The 15,787-nt window shown below is 39.2% G+C and overlaps 1 protein-coding gene across 2 annotated transcripts in view; it reads right to left on the bottom strand.

Moving 5' to 3' along the window:
* The window catches only part of XKR4 (XK related 4), a 125,825-nt gene that overhangs the window by 72,535 nt on the left and 37,503 nt on the right, over positions 1-15,787 (bottom strand). The window lies entirely within an intron of this gene.

Here is a 15,787-nt window from a genome sequence, read left to right as displayed (position 1 = left end):
AAAAAAGTATTAATACTTATTCAAATTCTAGTAATGATTTTATGACACTTATTAATAGAGTCAAGACAGCATTAAAAGTCACAAAACATCCTAAATTGAATTATTATCAATCACAATATTACAAAATATTGTTTATAGGATATCATGAAAAGACGCAAATTTGTTTTTGTGGCTTTCAAAGTTAGATGATTTCAGTTCCCCCAATGGGGCAAGCTATAATATGAGTTAATTATCAGCTACTTAGGCAATTCCTCTACAGTCACAAAATACATAGGTTGCTCAGAAAGTAACACCTCATATTTATTTCCACGGAAATTAAAATAGATACAAAGAGCGCAATTGCACTATTTGATAGAGCAAATTCTCAGCTACAAAAGACTATTTTTTAATGTGTGCACCACTATTAGCTATGCATTTTTGCCAGTGATAAACAGAAGCGTGCACATTTGTAAATATCTGTACCAGTGAAGGTGACACACTGTTGCCACTGCTGAAACACACCACCCATCACCATACTGTGTTCACATCCACTGTCTGGTCTCCATAAACATTCAGCAAGCATCAGTGAATGTCAGTGGGTGCCATTTTTTCTGACATTGTGGATCAATATAATTAAATAGAAGGCATTACTTTTAGAATTGCCTTTACATATACAAGCACAAAGTGGTGAGGATTTTTGAAGGTTACGAGTGCTTATTCATTTGAGAAGCACATTATCTATCTATGCGCTTGACTATGGATCCCTCCCTTTTTTTTTTTTTTAGATACCCAATTTTAAAAGTCAAAATAACAGGTTATTGGTATACTACTAGAAGAAACACATATAGCATCCCAAAAGACTTGATCTAAAAATCTGATGTTCTCTTCATTACATTTGAGCTTTCCCCAGACTTCAGATCTTTATCTTCTCCATTCTATGCTTGGCAGTGAAGACATTTGGCAAAGTTTTCTATACAGTTCCCAGGATGAGGAATTTTGTATCTGAGAACAATCTTCCTGCAGTCTTGCCAGCAAGGGTATTTTACTTCATGGCAGGTACATATAGAAAAATGTGTGAAAGTCTTGAACTGGAGCTGTCTCATAACTGAGGACTCTGTTCTGCGAGTTACTTGTGTTAGGATAGTTGTCTAACCATCTTCTACAATACCTTACAATTTTACTTTTAACATGCAGCGATCTGTCTCTTCTGCTTTAAGCTGTATAAATAACTCTATAGTTAGCATCAAATCTGGAAAGCAGTTCACAGTGTGTACAGATATCACATAGTTGAAATGGGAGATATTTTTAAGAGTCTGATCTTCCTAGTTCATTCTGCGCAGCTAGTTTAAATACTTATGATTGTATAATTTGGAAGACTTGGTCTTTGTGACTATTCTGTATTCATTACACTTGAAGTAGTAGAAAAAAGCTACAAAGCAGAAGATTTCCCTAAATGTAGTACAAGATGAACACAAGTCATGTGTATTGGACCTTATTTCATTTGAATTATCTATAAAAGAAATTTCACTGAAAGGTTTTAAGAAATTCTGCAATAAACAGCTCAGGAGTACCCCGCCATGAAGAAAAAGGTCTTTTTCTTTCTTTTTTTTTTTTTCTACTAGAAATTTAGGTCACTGAAAGATGTAATCATGGAAATACCTCCAGAATTGCTAGATTTAGAGCTTTAACTGTTACGTTACATTCTGATTATTATTTGAGATTATTTTTCAGTCCTTGGTCGTTCTTAATGGTTGCCTGGCCTCAGTGATACTTTGTGATATGGGGATACCTGATATAGGATAATGGTTTAATGGGAGAACTTTCTCAAAACATAGTTTTGACTGTGTCACCATATGGAAGCCCAGTCCTTGGAGACATTCAAGGTCAGGCTGAACAAGGCTCTGAGCACCCTGATGTAGTTTTAAGCATCTCTGTTCATTGCAAGGGAGTTGGACTATATGACCTGTAAGAGTCCCTTCCAGCTCAAATGATTCTATGATTCTCTGACTCAATTCACTTGTAGCCCAGCCCTTCAGCTTTCACGTTAGGTGAGGTATGGCCAGTGTGCTTTCCTAGAGCTCCTTTGCTGCTCCGTATATTTTATTGAGCTGATCTTCTCAGGATGACTTTTTCAATGCTCCACTCATTGCCTCACTCATGTCTCAGCTTCAGGAACAATCACAGGAACAATCTACTGGAGAAGGGCTTTGCTACACTCCAACATTAAAGGTTTGTTTTCATGCTAGAAAGGTGAATTGGGATCTCTCTTTGGAATGCTCTGGGACTTTGCCTATATCTTTGCTCAAGCCTCAGCTAAGTGATTTTTAACAGCTGCTTGAAGTCATTGAGAATTGAAATTTAGAAGTGAAATGCTGACACCACCTTCCTCATTACAGCATTTAGACGCTTCTGCCATGCTGCAATCAGCCTTCTATTGTAAATGCCTGTGTTGTAAGCATCGCTGATCTAAACATTTGTTAGCTTAAAATATCAATGCAATTGCAATCCATTATGATCTGCTCAGAACACCCATCTGGCTCCAATTCTGCTGCTGCACGATGCGCTGCTGCAAAGCCAAAGGCCTCATTCTGCCTATGCTTACGCCTCCTCAACTCTGAAAGAATGGCACTGCAGTAGCTGAAAGCACAGCACCCCAACCAGGTGTGGGGAAAAAGTGAGCTATGCATATGTCTACATAATGTGCTCTTTCCAGCTTGTTTTTCCAGCTTTACCGCTCTCTGCATTATTACGGAAGTGTAATTCAAAGTCTGAAGAAAACACATCAGAAATAGAAAACACTTTGGACTTTTTCTTGAGGAGATGATTGTAGCCCCATTTTTTTCCTGCTGATTCACCATTCCAGACACTGGTGTTTCTGAGACAGCTCTTTAAAACAAAACTGACTCCATAGGAAAACTGAAATGATACTTTTTGAAGGAAATGCCGACAAAAAGATATGAAATATTCATCACCTAGAAGAATCACTTTTTACTGCAAACCATTTTAGTACCTATTGTGTTTGGATGTGAAAACATCTGATTAAAAACCTTTAGTACCAGTCTCATGGTGTGCCTACGAGATGTGCTGGAACTTCAGTAGATCTGAAAAAAGACATGGGAAGCCATTTTCAGTTTGCTACTGCCTTGGACTCACATTGCTGAGCAAAACTAGCAAAGAACTCAGTTACTGAGGGAAGAATTTATGATTTATGCTGTAAGTAAGGAGCAAGACAAGCTGCTACAAGCACCCAGGCAGTAAGCATGACTGTGCCACTTAGGTTCAAGTTCCAGATCACCAGAGCTCAGGTTTTTTTTATGGCTTTGGGGCATCTTGCTTATTAAGCTTCATCACCAAGAGTGATGAATCTAGTGGTTCAAAATGAGCCCTGGATGTCTTTTCATGGCACAATGGACCTGGGAGAGATCTGACTTAAGCAACATGGTATATGAACACCCCTTTGCTATCCCAGGTTTCCAGTCACAATAAACCACTCAGTACATCTTTCCACAGAGCAGTAAAGAGATACAGGAGCATTGACGGCACTTGTTAAAAGCTGAAAACAGCCTGAAGTTGCATAAGTTTTGTTGCAGGGGTGGCAGCAGATGGCTGAATGAGGCCTACACCCAGCCCTCTGCTTGCCCCTGTGACGAGGACAGCAGCACCACTCACGAAGCAGCCCCTCAGCTATCACAGATTTCAGCATGCCAATAGACAGCTCAAACTAGGGCTAGCTTATTTAATTTCACAGACTGAAAACTGCAGCAAATCAGGAAGTTTCTTTGTGAGTCATCCGGTTGTCCCCACCACCAGAACATGACAGCTACTTTGCTCAGAGCTACACAGCAGCCAGCAGAGGGGCCTTGCTACTGCTTCACCACTGTGCCTCATGCACCCAAAAAACCTGTGGCCCAGCACCTGTAGGATGCCCCCAGTCAGTCCCCTTGGACACACCCCTCTGCTGGGGTTGTTGGATCCAGGAGGGGCTTTGCAGGCCTTTGGAGCTCCTGCAAGATGCCATGGAAGATGCCTACTGGAAGGTGAAATGCCACTGCCAGGACAGCTACACCACGACAGGATTCAGTTCACGCTTTTGAGTCTCTTATATGAGAATGAAAGAATTCCTCTGCACCTTTAACTGTCTGTAGGATGGTAAGAAGTATGCAGATGCAGTGTCCATTAAATGTAATGGACTGAGATCAATAGTGATTCAGGAGTCTCTTATCACAGGATTCTTCCTGTCTAGGGTATTTAACTCACGAGAGCATACTGGCCACCCATGCAGAAATGACATGGCAAATGCCTCAGTCAGAACTAAATCCAGAAATTCTCTCTCCTCTTGTAGCACAAAACCCATTAATGATTGTTTTTAAACTGTATCCATTATAGGGAGAGAACGGAATGCAGTTTACTACTTTATTAACTGACACAGTATGAAAAATAACACTCATAGGAAAAGAAAATAAGATTTGAAATTTATTGTCATTATAATTTAGTTTGGAAAACCAAAAACTAATAAAGTATATTTAATGGGTTTTTATCCCCATTAGGTTGGGTGTACTGTCAAGCCTAACACAAAAGACAGCTATTTAATAATGTTTTGTAAAACAATGGTCCTGTAAAGCCCAGTTGAGGGGGTAGTCTTTATTCCTGAAAGAAGTTTTACTGAGTCCTATGAGAAGGCTCCTGAAGGGATGATCCTTCTGCGCCAGACCGGGCCTTTTTCACTTTTGCACAGGATATTATTCTCTGATACTCGAGTAACTCTTAGCAAAGAACAAGAATGCAGTGGGGTATGCTTGTATACACAGTTCATTATTCATCTAGTGTATGCATGACCAAAAATACTAATGTTCATAAAATAATTAACAGACACTAATTTCCGCAGATGACTTCCTCACCTCTGTTCTATCGTGTATACACCTAGACTTAAACTTCATACAAGACACATTTTAATGTGTGCAGTCCTACTTGACATGGAACTTTTAGTTAAAATCACTCTCAACAGAAAGGATTACTCTTTCAAAGTGTTGGCAAAATGAGGAAATTTGCAGGTAGGTCAAAATGTACAAAATAAATAAGAAAGAGAGTTGTCATGGACCAGCAGGGAAATAGCTGGGAAAATGATGGATCTGTGTATTGGAGTAAAGCTAGAAGAGCGCACTGCCTCCCTGAAAGAACCTTTAAAGGCCTCTACATGATGAAGAATTCAAGTGAATTCTTTGCAGCATTGTGCAGTCTTTGGGTAAGAAACAATCATGACTGAAAGTTCTCACTGCTATATTAGACACAAGAAAGCTTTTTCTGTGCCAAGTATGCCTCACTTCTTTCCTCACCCATGAACAAAAGTACAAGTCATAGAAAATATAGTAACTCAAAGCATGAAACTCTGAATTTGTTTCTTGGCAAATGTTCTTTTAGCACAAAATAAAGGGAGCAGAAGGATATGCCACTAACTTTCTGACATTCCCTAACAGATAAAATTCAATGTGTAGGCAATATATCACGCTTGCAGAAACCGAATGCACTACTTGGGCTATCTTGGGCTGTCTTTATCACTCTGTATCTTAGCAGATGTGTGGAGCCACTACTAAAATTAAAACCTGTAGATGATGTGAAAGTTATTCTCCCCCCACCCCACCCCCCATTCCTCCCAGTTGTCCCACAAATAATTTATCTTCATGTTACCTCCAGGTTCATAATTACCTTTTAACCTGGACTCACCAGAAGGGAACAGTTGATGGGATGTGCTGCAGGGCAGGCCTGCCCTCCAGGGGAAATTCAGCAGGCTGACTGGAGCCTCACAAAGATCCACAAAGCTCACAACAAACTGGTGCAGTCACGCCAGTGGGACTTTCCTTCCAGACTGGCATAATGATTTTAAGTATTACAAAACATGTGCACAAAGTTGATCTCACAATATTTAAAAATATGATATATTTTTTAACTTAAGTGAAGATGACATAGAATCATAGAATCATAGAATGGCCTGGGTTGAAGAGGACCTCAAATATAATCTAGTTTCAACCCCTCCTGCTATGTGCAGGGTCACCAACCACTAGACCCAGCTGCCCAGAGCCACATCCAGCCTGGCTATGAATGCCTCCAGGGACGGGGCATCCACACCTTCCTTGGGCAACCTGTTCCAGTGTGTCATCACCCTCTGTGTGAAAAACTTCCTAATATCTAACCTATATCTCTCCTGAGTTTAAACCATTCTCCTTTGTCCTATTACCATCCACCCTCGTAAACAGTCATTACATCCACCTAATATCTTTGCTAATCAGTTGATTAATTGAAGCCTTTCAAAAGGATTGTGAAACTAACCTGGAGACATCTGTATCTGCAAATTTTGCTAGGATAGAAGAAGGGAGATCAAAAGAGTTGCACTGAAACATATACTGTCTTCCTAATACTGTTTTTAATGTTTCTATTAAAATAACACATGCAGATTTCATGCTGGCATGTTATGATGCCTTACTGCCACTGATTCAGAATGACCTACATGATATACTCTTCATTTTTCCTGTGATTATTCAGAATGACCTACATGATATGCTCTTCATTTTTCCTGTGATTTAAAGAATGGTAAAAATGATTAATAGGCAGTGAAGCTCCGCAAATATTGTTTTCTGCATCACATCACAAACTCATACTGGTATGCCAGTATTATGTGACCCCATGGTCTTTTTATGATTGCTTAATAGGAACTAAACAGAATCACCGCAATAAAAATACAGACCTAAATGTAGTAAGAGAGTCACCAAGAACTACAATTAAAAACAAAAATGTTAGAGGCAGATCTTCTCTTATTTGTGATGTAGATAGAGAAATACTTTTAGTATCCTAGAATTCCAGAGGTAAATTTGGATATGGATAGAGATATTCAAATCGTTATTACAGGGAGAAATTCTGCAGACAACTGACTCACTATGGGAGACTTCAGTTCTGAGGTACAAGCTGGAGACCAAATGCTACTGGAGACAGCCCAGATATTCTGGAGTGTGACAACTGACAGATTTTCTGACAGAAAGCAGAGATGTTTTTTTCTAAACTTAGCCACAGAAAGATTTGAGGTTGTTACAGGACAGCTAATTGTAAAAAATTTTTGCTAGGATAGAAGAATTTGTCATTGGTTTAGACAAATGCTAGTCCAATTTAAACAAAACGGAGAGATAAACAAAAATAGGTCTATAAGTCAGCCTATGTATAAGACATTTAAGGAAATGAGTGAAGGCCAAAGAAATTATTTGTTTAAGGACTTCTCTGTGGAGGAGGTTTGACTTTCCTTTAAGGCAAAATTCAGAAGAATTTCTAGAGCTTCAAATCCTGCCAAGGGAACACTTCTGGAAAAATTCTCTTAACCAGGTAGGTTTGTATGCAAACTCATCTCAAAAATGATGCCTAGATAGAAATGGTAAAAGAATGATCAGCAATAAAAGTGGTGCCTTATAGGTCAATTTTCAATAAGAGCACTTGAAACAGTGGATTGAAGACAGAACTGTCAACTAGGAAAAGATAGCTGAAAGCTAATTTGTGTTACTGCAGAAATTCCAAGCTTCATGTTATCACTTAGTAGAACTAGAAAATCTCTGTTCTGTGATCCCAAAAGAGCCGTAATATGAAATACTTCTTCTGGTGAGAAGCATCTTCAATAAATCAACCCACTCAAAACTGGTACCATGTGACAGGAAATGTGGTGCATTACACAAGTTCTGGGCTAAAACAGACCTATAATGTGAACTTTAATACAAAATATCATAGCTTTAGAGCAGCTTTTAAAGAAAAAAATAATTGAAGATGAAGGTAAATGTATATTTACAGAAACAAGGTAAATCACAAGGCCATGGAAAGTAACTTGATATCTTTATCTTACAACTCCTATCTCAACAAATAAAATGTAGCAGAACTAATCTATCAAATATTTGGCAGAATAGAGATTACCAAATTTGTGGGAAACTACTGGCAGAATGTGAGGAGAGGAGATTCGAATTAGTAGAAAATAGCTGGGGCAGGTAAATGAACTAGATAAAGAAAGACACTGCAGAATTGTGTTGAAATGCTTTTGAAAAACTCTTTGAATAGAATAAGATTACTATTAATTTGTTCAGTACTGATTACACTTGAAACCAATCTTGTCTGAATAATTTCTCTTAATGACCTCAGTTATAAAAAGTAATATACTAATAAGGTTTTGGGAGACATCATAAACATAGAAAATGAAAATGATATGTGGAAAAATCAGAAGTACCTTGCAGACTGGAAAAATAAAAAAAAGAGATGAAATTGCATTATATGTAATTGTTTAGTTGCCAACAAAATTTTTTAATGCAATTAAAGACTCATCAGAGTGACACGAACACTAGAAGAGCCCATGTATTTCAAAGAATCATGAAGTAACTTGAATTAATCTGTGCAATGTCTGAGTTAACGTGGAATTACAATTCTAGCATTGCCAGTAGAATTGCTAGTAGAAAGATGAGAGGCACTGGCAAAATACAGTCTGGAGTTCTCTGTACAGTCTTGGTCAGTCATATTCCCCAATGATGAATTCAATCTGGTACTCACGAAGGCAGTCTGTGAAGATAATCAAGAAAATGAGTCTCCTATTCCCTAGTTTGGTCTGTCTATCACAGTAGTCTCACTGGGTAGGAGAGAGCAGGGCAATGGCTCGTCTGGAAAGGATGCTTGTTTGGACTGGCTGGTGCCAAACAAAATGAGGAATAGCAGAAGTCTGACTACTTTTCCCTCTGTGGAGGCTTTCATTTGTCTTTTTTCCTCTTTAACTTGACTGTTTTTTCCCCACAACATTTAAAGAAAAATAATTATCCTTGAGAAGTCTGCTGTTCTTTTATATTTGATTGGAATAGTCCAGTGGCTCAGATATTCTTAAAAGTTAGGACTGAAGATCAAATGGACTATATAATCACAAAAGCATCATTTCTGTAGGAAATGTATAAAATCAAGGATAATTTAAGAACAAATAGGGACAGACTACTGATGAAATTAGAAAGTCAAGAAAGCAGCAGTAGGTCTCTATCAGAGAACTACACTTCCAAGTGGCATTCTGGGGACAAAAGATATAACTAGATAGAAGTAGTTTTAAGATTCTAATCCGGTTATGAAACCGGATCAACTGCCTTCAGGAAGTCCTCTCTTGTTCTATCGGAAACATGGATGAGTTAATATACTGGCTCTACCCTAATGAGTGCAATAAAACACTTTAAGATTTGCAAGGGGAGTGTATACAGATCAGTTTAAGTCATTTGCCAATGATTCTTTTACTCCAAGTATACCATGCTTGTTCATCTTTGTCACTGAAAATCTGTTTTGCCAAGCTGCAAGCAGATTCTGTGACTATTGCTTGCTCTGCTTTTCTTTCTCTTTGGGAAGTTCGGAAGCTGGATTGCAGTGGCGCAGAACCTTGACAGCAGAGAGAAAAGTAGTGGCAGCCTGCCCAGAACTCAAGAGCTAAACCTTATTTCCATACAAATATATATCAAATTGGATAAGAATTTCCATCAACTTTTTTTTTTTTTTTAAATTCCAAAAAACACTGAAAATATACACAGCACATTACGCAGTAATCCAGAATTGCTGTAAAGGTCACAAAAAAGGAGAAGCTATGCAAAATGTAGTGCTGGCCTCACAAAGCAAAACAACAAAACAAAACAAAACCACACCAAAAACAAACAAAAAACCCCTCCAAAACCTAAATGACTTTCAGTTCATTGCACTGATGTGAAAAGAGTTTGAATTTCTGACGCACAAGGGTGAGTTTTCCCAGAGGATTTTATAATGAGCGACGTAACACATTATTTCTTTCAAAAAGACAAAGCTAGGACTTATCAACCATGTCACAAACTACCAGTGAGATCCCAAAATTCTGTTCAGCTGAGGCAGTAGCAGCAACCTGTCTGGAGTAGAAAGACTGGAGAGTAATTCTTGGTAACACTGTGGATTTTTGTATGCACTACCAGTGTATGAACAGCGCTGGGTTTCCAGCAGAGCTGGTAGAAACTGGGAAAACAGTTGGCCAGTGAGATCTCGTGGAAACAAAATTTCAGCAGAATTCAGTGGCTCTGTGATTGTGTGGTAACTTTAACAAAATTTGATTAATTTATTAATTGTTCTCATTTTGCTTGCACACTACTGTCTATTTTAAGAACTTTGATTAGACTTTGATTAAACTTTGATAGAGACTTTGATTAATAGAACTGTATGGAAAAGCCAGAACAAACCCCTAGGGGCTGATGGAGAAAAAAAAAAAACAGTTAAGTGCTGACTAGTGAGCATAATTTGCAGTAATATGCAGTAAACAGGAATGAGAAACTAATCTATAATTTAAACAATGCTTTAATTAATACAGCATAAATAAAGAAGTCTGTGGTAAATGCAGGGAGGAATCTTGTCTATCTGCTCATCTATGAGTAGCTAGAACATCTTGAATATCCTTGAATAAGACATTAAGACATAACTGCTAACACATAGGAGTCCCAACCAGGCAGTCGCCAGGCTTGTATGTTTGCTTATTTTCACAAATTTTAAGACAGGGAGTCTTTCTAAAATCAAGTGGCATAATAGGGAAACCCAAGGAAATAAAAGGAAAAGGCCCAATGATGTTTGCCAGTTTGAGGGAGAGATTCCAAAATGAGGTGACACGGGAAGGGACTGGATCACATGACAGTGTGTAACCTCTATGAGCTGAATGGCACATTTCTGCCCCGAGAGTCCAACTGCATCTTGCTGTGACCCAATCAAGCAAACAATGAAGAAAAGTGCCTGAGTGGGGTCCACCAGTGTGCCGCCATGAGAATGCCAGTGATATGATCACACAACTTGTGTGAGATGCCAGGCGGGACTTTCCATCATTAAACTGAAGATTTATAATTGTGGCCTGCAGGCAGGTTGGCCTAAAGTTGTGGTGGAATAGCTCCCTAAGCCAGTTTGCTAATCCAGGTCTGTCAATTTTTCTGTCAACGCATGGACCTGTCAAGCCAGTCCAGCAAATGTAGTTGTGTGGGTCATTATGATGGATGACCAGAGATCCAAACAAAGAAAAGTGTGATGGCCTTTAGACTGATCTCACCCTGTAGACAGTCTGTAGCAGTTTACTGTGGAGCATGAAGATACTGGTTATTTATTAAGTAGCTGGAAAGGTAGGGGCATTTTAAAGGGAATTATGTATAGTCTAATGAATTTATTGGGTAGTTCTATAGTCCAAACACTTTCAACTTTGGTATTCCAGCTGTGACTTGAATAACCAAAGGTGCAGTGAAGAACCTGGCTGTCCAGCCCTGGGAGCAGAACTGAAAACATGGAGCAAAGGACCCAGATCTACATGGAATCTCAGGTGATCAGCACAGGCTTGCAGTGAGATTGTTTAGCTCCTCCTGATCTCTGGGATATTAGTGTTAGACTAGTAGCTGATCTAGTAGCTGAGCTATCTCATTTGCAAGCAACTTTAGACACTTCTGTCCACATACACTTATGCAAATTGATGTAGGATGAGCATCAGTTGTTTCAGTGAACTTTCTGCCACCACCCCCCACACATGCAGAGCTGCCTCATTCCTCACCAAGAATAAGGCTGGTGCAGCTACTGACTCCCACCATGAAGCTTCTTAGATTACTTTTCTATAGAATAATTAAGAGAGAGAGAAGAAAAACAAAAAAAGCAATGCAGTTTGGAGGTGCTGCTGGCTCAGCAGAGAAACTGCTGTGGGAGTAATGTGCACAGAGCACATGAAGAAAAAGGTAGGGGAACAGACTCTACAAGGAAAAGACTGAGAAATTACTTATTTTGTAGGCACTTCTTCTAGACAGTAGATATTTCTTCAAACACAAAGGACCAGAGTGGAAAAGATCGAAGCAATAGGTAAAATGAAGGAGAGGAGATTAGCAGAGCTCCAATATCATAATTAAATTATCTTTCTTGAAAAATTAGTGCTAAGAAATCATCTGTTTCCCACATAATGCATTTTACTCCTTCCTCTGTGGGACAGATCTGATTGCTGATTGCAGGCAGAATAAGACAGACCATTGCCTCTAATTTTGAAAGTTTTTAAGAAAATCTTAAAGAATCAGATTTGAAATAATAAGTGTGAGAACATGACTTGAACCATTTTTTCAATACTCAGATTTCTCTGGATACCAATGCAAAAGAGAGAAGCCATTCCTTCGTGACTGTTTACAGCCTTTGGTCTAAGCAATACATTGCTGCAGCAGTCACGGTGAACAGTAGTACACAGCAAGTTTTTTTTTTATTCATGTTTAGTGTGCCTGTGCTAGTGCACCTCATGATGCATCCTCCGGGCTTTTGAAATGGCCCTCACTGCAATGTATGAAAAACTAAAGAGGGAGAGTTTCACATGCACTGCACAGTGTTCTTCTTGATCTTCATAAAATCAAGGGCCACTAAGATGATAAGAGGGCTGGAGCACCTCTCCTATGAGGAAAGGTTGAGGGAACTGGGCTTGTTTTGTGTGAAGAAGAGGTTTTGTGGAGACCTCACTGTGACCTTCCAGCACTTGAAGGGAGCATATGAGCAGGAAGGTGAACAACTGTTTACATGGGTCGATAGTGATAGAACAAGGGGGAATGGTTTTTAACTAACACAGGGGAGGTTTAGGTTAGATATTAGGATGAAATTTTTCACACAGTGGGTGGTGACACACTGGAACAGGTTGCCCAAGGAGTTTGTGGATGTCCCATCCCTGGAGGCATTCAAGACCAGGCTGGATGTGGCTCTGGGCAGCCTGGTCTGGTGGTTGATGAGCCTGCACATAGCGGGGGGGTTGAAACCAGATGATCATTGTGGTCCTTTTCAATACAGGCCATTCTATGATTCTATGACTTATGCACATATCTGTATTTATTTATTTATTTATTTTTTTTGATTAGCAGGGCTTCATGACTGACAGAAGTAGTCAAAGACACCCATCGATCACTCTTAACAAAAGAGGGAAATCTGCAGCCATCTTGTATTGTCCTTCTGAAAATTATGCTATTTTTGTGCATTCTGAAGGGAATAAATGCAATTTCATAAATAAAATATTTAACAGTTTCTCTTGTGGTCATTAATGGCTTGATATTAAAAAAAATACCTGCTTAGACAGTAAGGTATTTCCAGTATCATTCACTCCCTGTGCCAAATTTGTGGTTTGTGATGGAAGCATACTTTCAAGAAGGTGAACCAGTGATCTTGGCACATACCAATTATCATGATAATTCATTTTTGTGAGTGAGAAGGAGCAATAACAAAAAGCAAACACCGTTCTCTCAACAAAGAAAACCGATCCAAACCTCTCTTTATTGATCCATTTTAGGAATCTCTGTATCAGGCTCAGTGAGTGGACAAGGAGCTGAAGTGTGTATGGTGTAGATAGGTGTTTTTAAACACGTAGTTGAAGCAAGAGAGAATTTATCCTCTCCTTATGCAACCTCACGGCAAATCTGCCATCCAATTGTACAGTGCATTATCTTCAACATTCCTTCAAAAGAAGCACAGAAAATAAAGGATTTTCACAGCTGGCAATGTACTAAAATATATTAACTTTCACCAGGAGAATATAATGGAACTGCTGTTTAAGAAAATACTACAAACTTGTTTAATTTTCTTAGTTTTTTAAAGTGGAAACTTTCTCCTTAGATGATGGAAGAGAATGGGGGAAAAGAGAATCAGTAAATATTTTCACCCTTCTCAGCTGAAATAAATAATTATAGTTTTATCCCTTTCAGGTTTCCGATATACAGATTTCAGAGTTGATTACAGCCTTCAGGAACAATCTTTGCCTTCTAAATTGAAGTATTCCAGGTTTTCTTTAATTAACAACTACTTATATAGTACATCACAGGCTTAGTGCCTACTCACAAGCCACATTTCTCATAGATCTGTTATTGCACAAAAATGAGTGTAAGAGGCCTTCTGTATTAATAGTTTATGAAGATACCTCAATTACAGCTGACCATACAGTATTCTTGCTATGTTCTTCTCCCAAGCCTCTCTCTGGAGTCTCTTTTTCTGGAGGGCCAAAGCTTCCTGAAGTGATAATACAATCTCCTGAACAATAACAATTTGGACTTGGTGTGGGGCAGCATCATTTTGAGAAATAGCTGTAAGAAGTGCTTAGGCAACCCAATTTGTACAGAGCATCAACTAATTAAAGTAGAAACTCTGGCTTTCTTTTCCCCTTAAGGTAACAAAGTTTTAGATCTAAAGAAACAAAACAAACAAACAAAACAGCAACAAAAACACACACAGGAAGGATAGCCTGTATTAGACATCAGTTCAAAGAGGAATAAATGAAAAAAAGTCTGATTTATCCACAGGAAACTGCCCAGGATCAAGGTTTTCCGTCACCTACTTTATTCCCATTTTCTTTTCTCCTAATCAGTCTCACTGCATGTTACTGACAATGAACTAACAAGATGAACTTCCTGGAGCAAGGTGCTGCTACAGTTCAGTCCAGTACAGAAGCACTTTCCTTCCTCTGTCCTTCCTCCTTTCTTCTCTTCAGTCTCATGATATTTGTGTTACCTTCTGAATCCCAAGTTCTTACTCACTTGCCAATAATTTCTGCCCACATGCAGCCATAAGACAAAACATTAGTGCAATATGAAAGAACAAGCTGTCAGATAACCCAAGGTAGAATCAAAAAAGAAGCAGAGAAGGAGGTATTTCTATATCTGTATAGCTGATTGACAAGTCCTGTGGAAGGACATGTGCATGCCTTTACCATTTTAAAAAAGTAATCATGCTTGCTGAAAGCATCAGCCTTAGGAAGAATCATAGAATCACAAGGTTGGAAATTACCTGCAAGATCATCTAGTCCAACTGTCCTCCCATTACCACTGCTACCACAAGCACTAAGCCATATCTCGCAGCTCCTTGTACAGACACCTCTTGAACACTGCCAGGGCCGGTGACTCCACCACCTCCCTGGGCAGGCCATTCCAGTGCCTGACCACTCTATGAGAGAAAAAGTTCTTCCTTATGTCTAACCTAAACCTCCTCTGGTACAACTTGTGGCCATTTCCTCGGGTCCTGTTTGTTGCCTGGGAGAAGAAGCTAAACCCCTCCTCATCACAACCTCCCTTCAGGAAGTTGTAGAGTGCAATAAGGTCTCCCCTGAGCCTCCTGTTCTCCAGACTAAACAATCCCAGCTCCCTCAGCCACTCCTCATAAGACTTGTGCTCCAGACCCCTCACCAGTTTCGTTGCCCTTCTCTAGACATGTTCCAAAGCCTCAATGTCTTTCTTGTAGTGAGGGGCCCAAAATGAACACAATACTCAAAGTGCTGGCCTCACCAGTACTGAGTACAGAGGGATGATTACCTCCCTGCTCCTGCTGGCCACACTATTTCTAATGTAGAAACCCATAACTTGAAGGAATTAGTGCTCTTGTAATGCTCAGCAGCTGACTTGTATTATTTTAGATAAAAATGGCTGAGAACTGATGGATACTTATTCCATAGACACCAGCATTTTCTTCACAGAATATCTGCTTTCTTCTGTACTATCTTCTGTTTTGCATAATACCATATGAAAGTCATTTCTAGAGTTTGGAGCTTTTTGAAGGTTCACAAGAAAAAGCAGAGGGAGAAGAGCTGTGCCCTGGGCGATGCAGTTTTAACATTGTCCTAGTGGATAATCACAAGAGGTCTTCTATTACAAGACTGCATAGAAAGAAAGCACTGTAAATCCTACCCACAACCCAGGACAATAAGAAACGTTAAAAAAAACAACAACAACAAAACAACAATAACAGTACAGGCTTTCCTGACAAAGTCATAGTTAACAGCTTAATGGAA

The sequence above is a fragment of the Meleagris gallopavo genome, chromosome 3 (genome assembly GCF_000146605.3).
Source record: "Meleagris gallopavo isolate NT-WF06-2002-E0010 breed Aviagen turkey brand Nicholas breeding stock chromosome 3, Turkey_5.1, whole genome shotgun sequence".
Classification (NCBI taxonomy): domain Eukaryota; kingdom Metazoa; phylum Chordata; class Aves; order Galliformes; family Phasianidae; genus Meleagris; species Meleagris gallopavo.
This window is presented reverse-complemented; position numbering and strand designations above follow the sequence as displayed.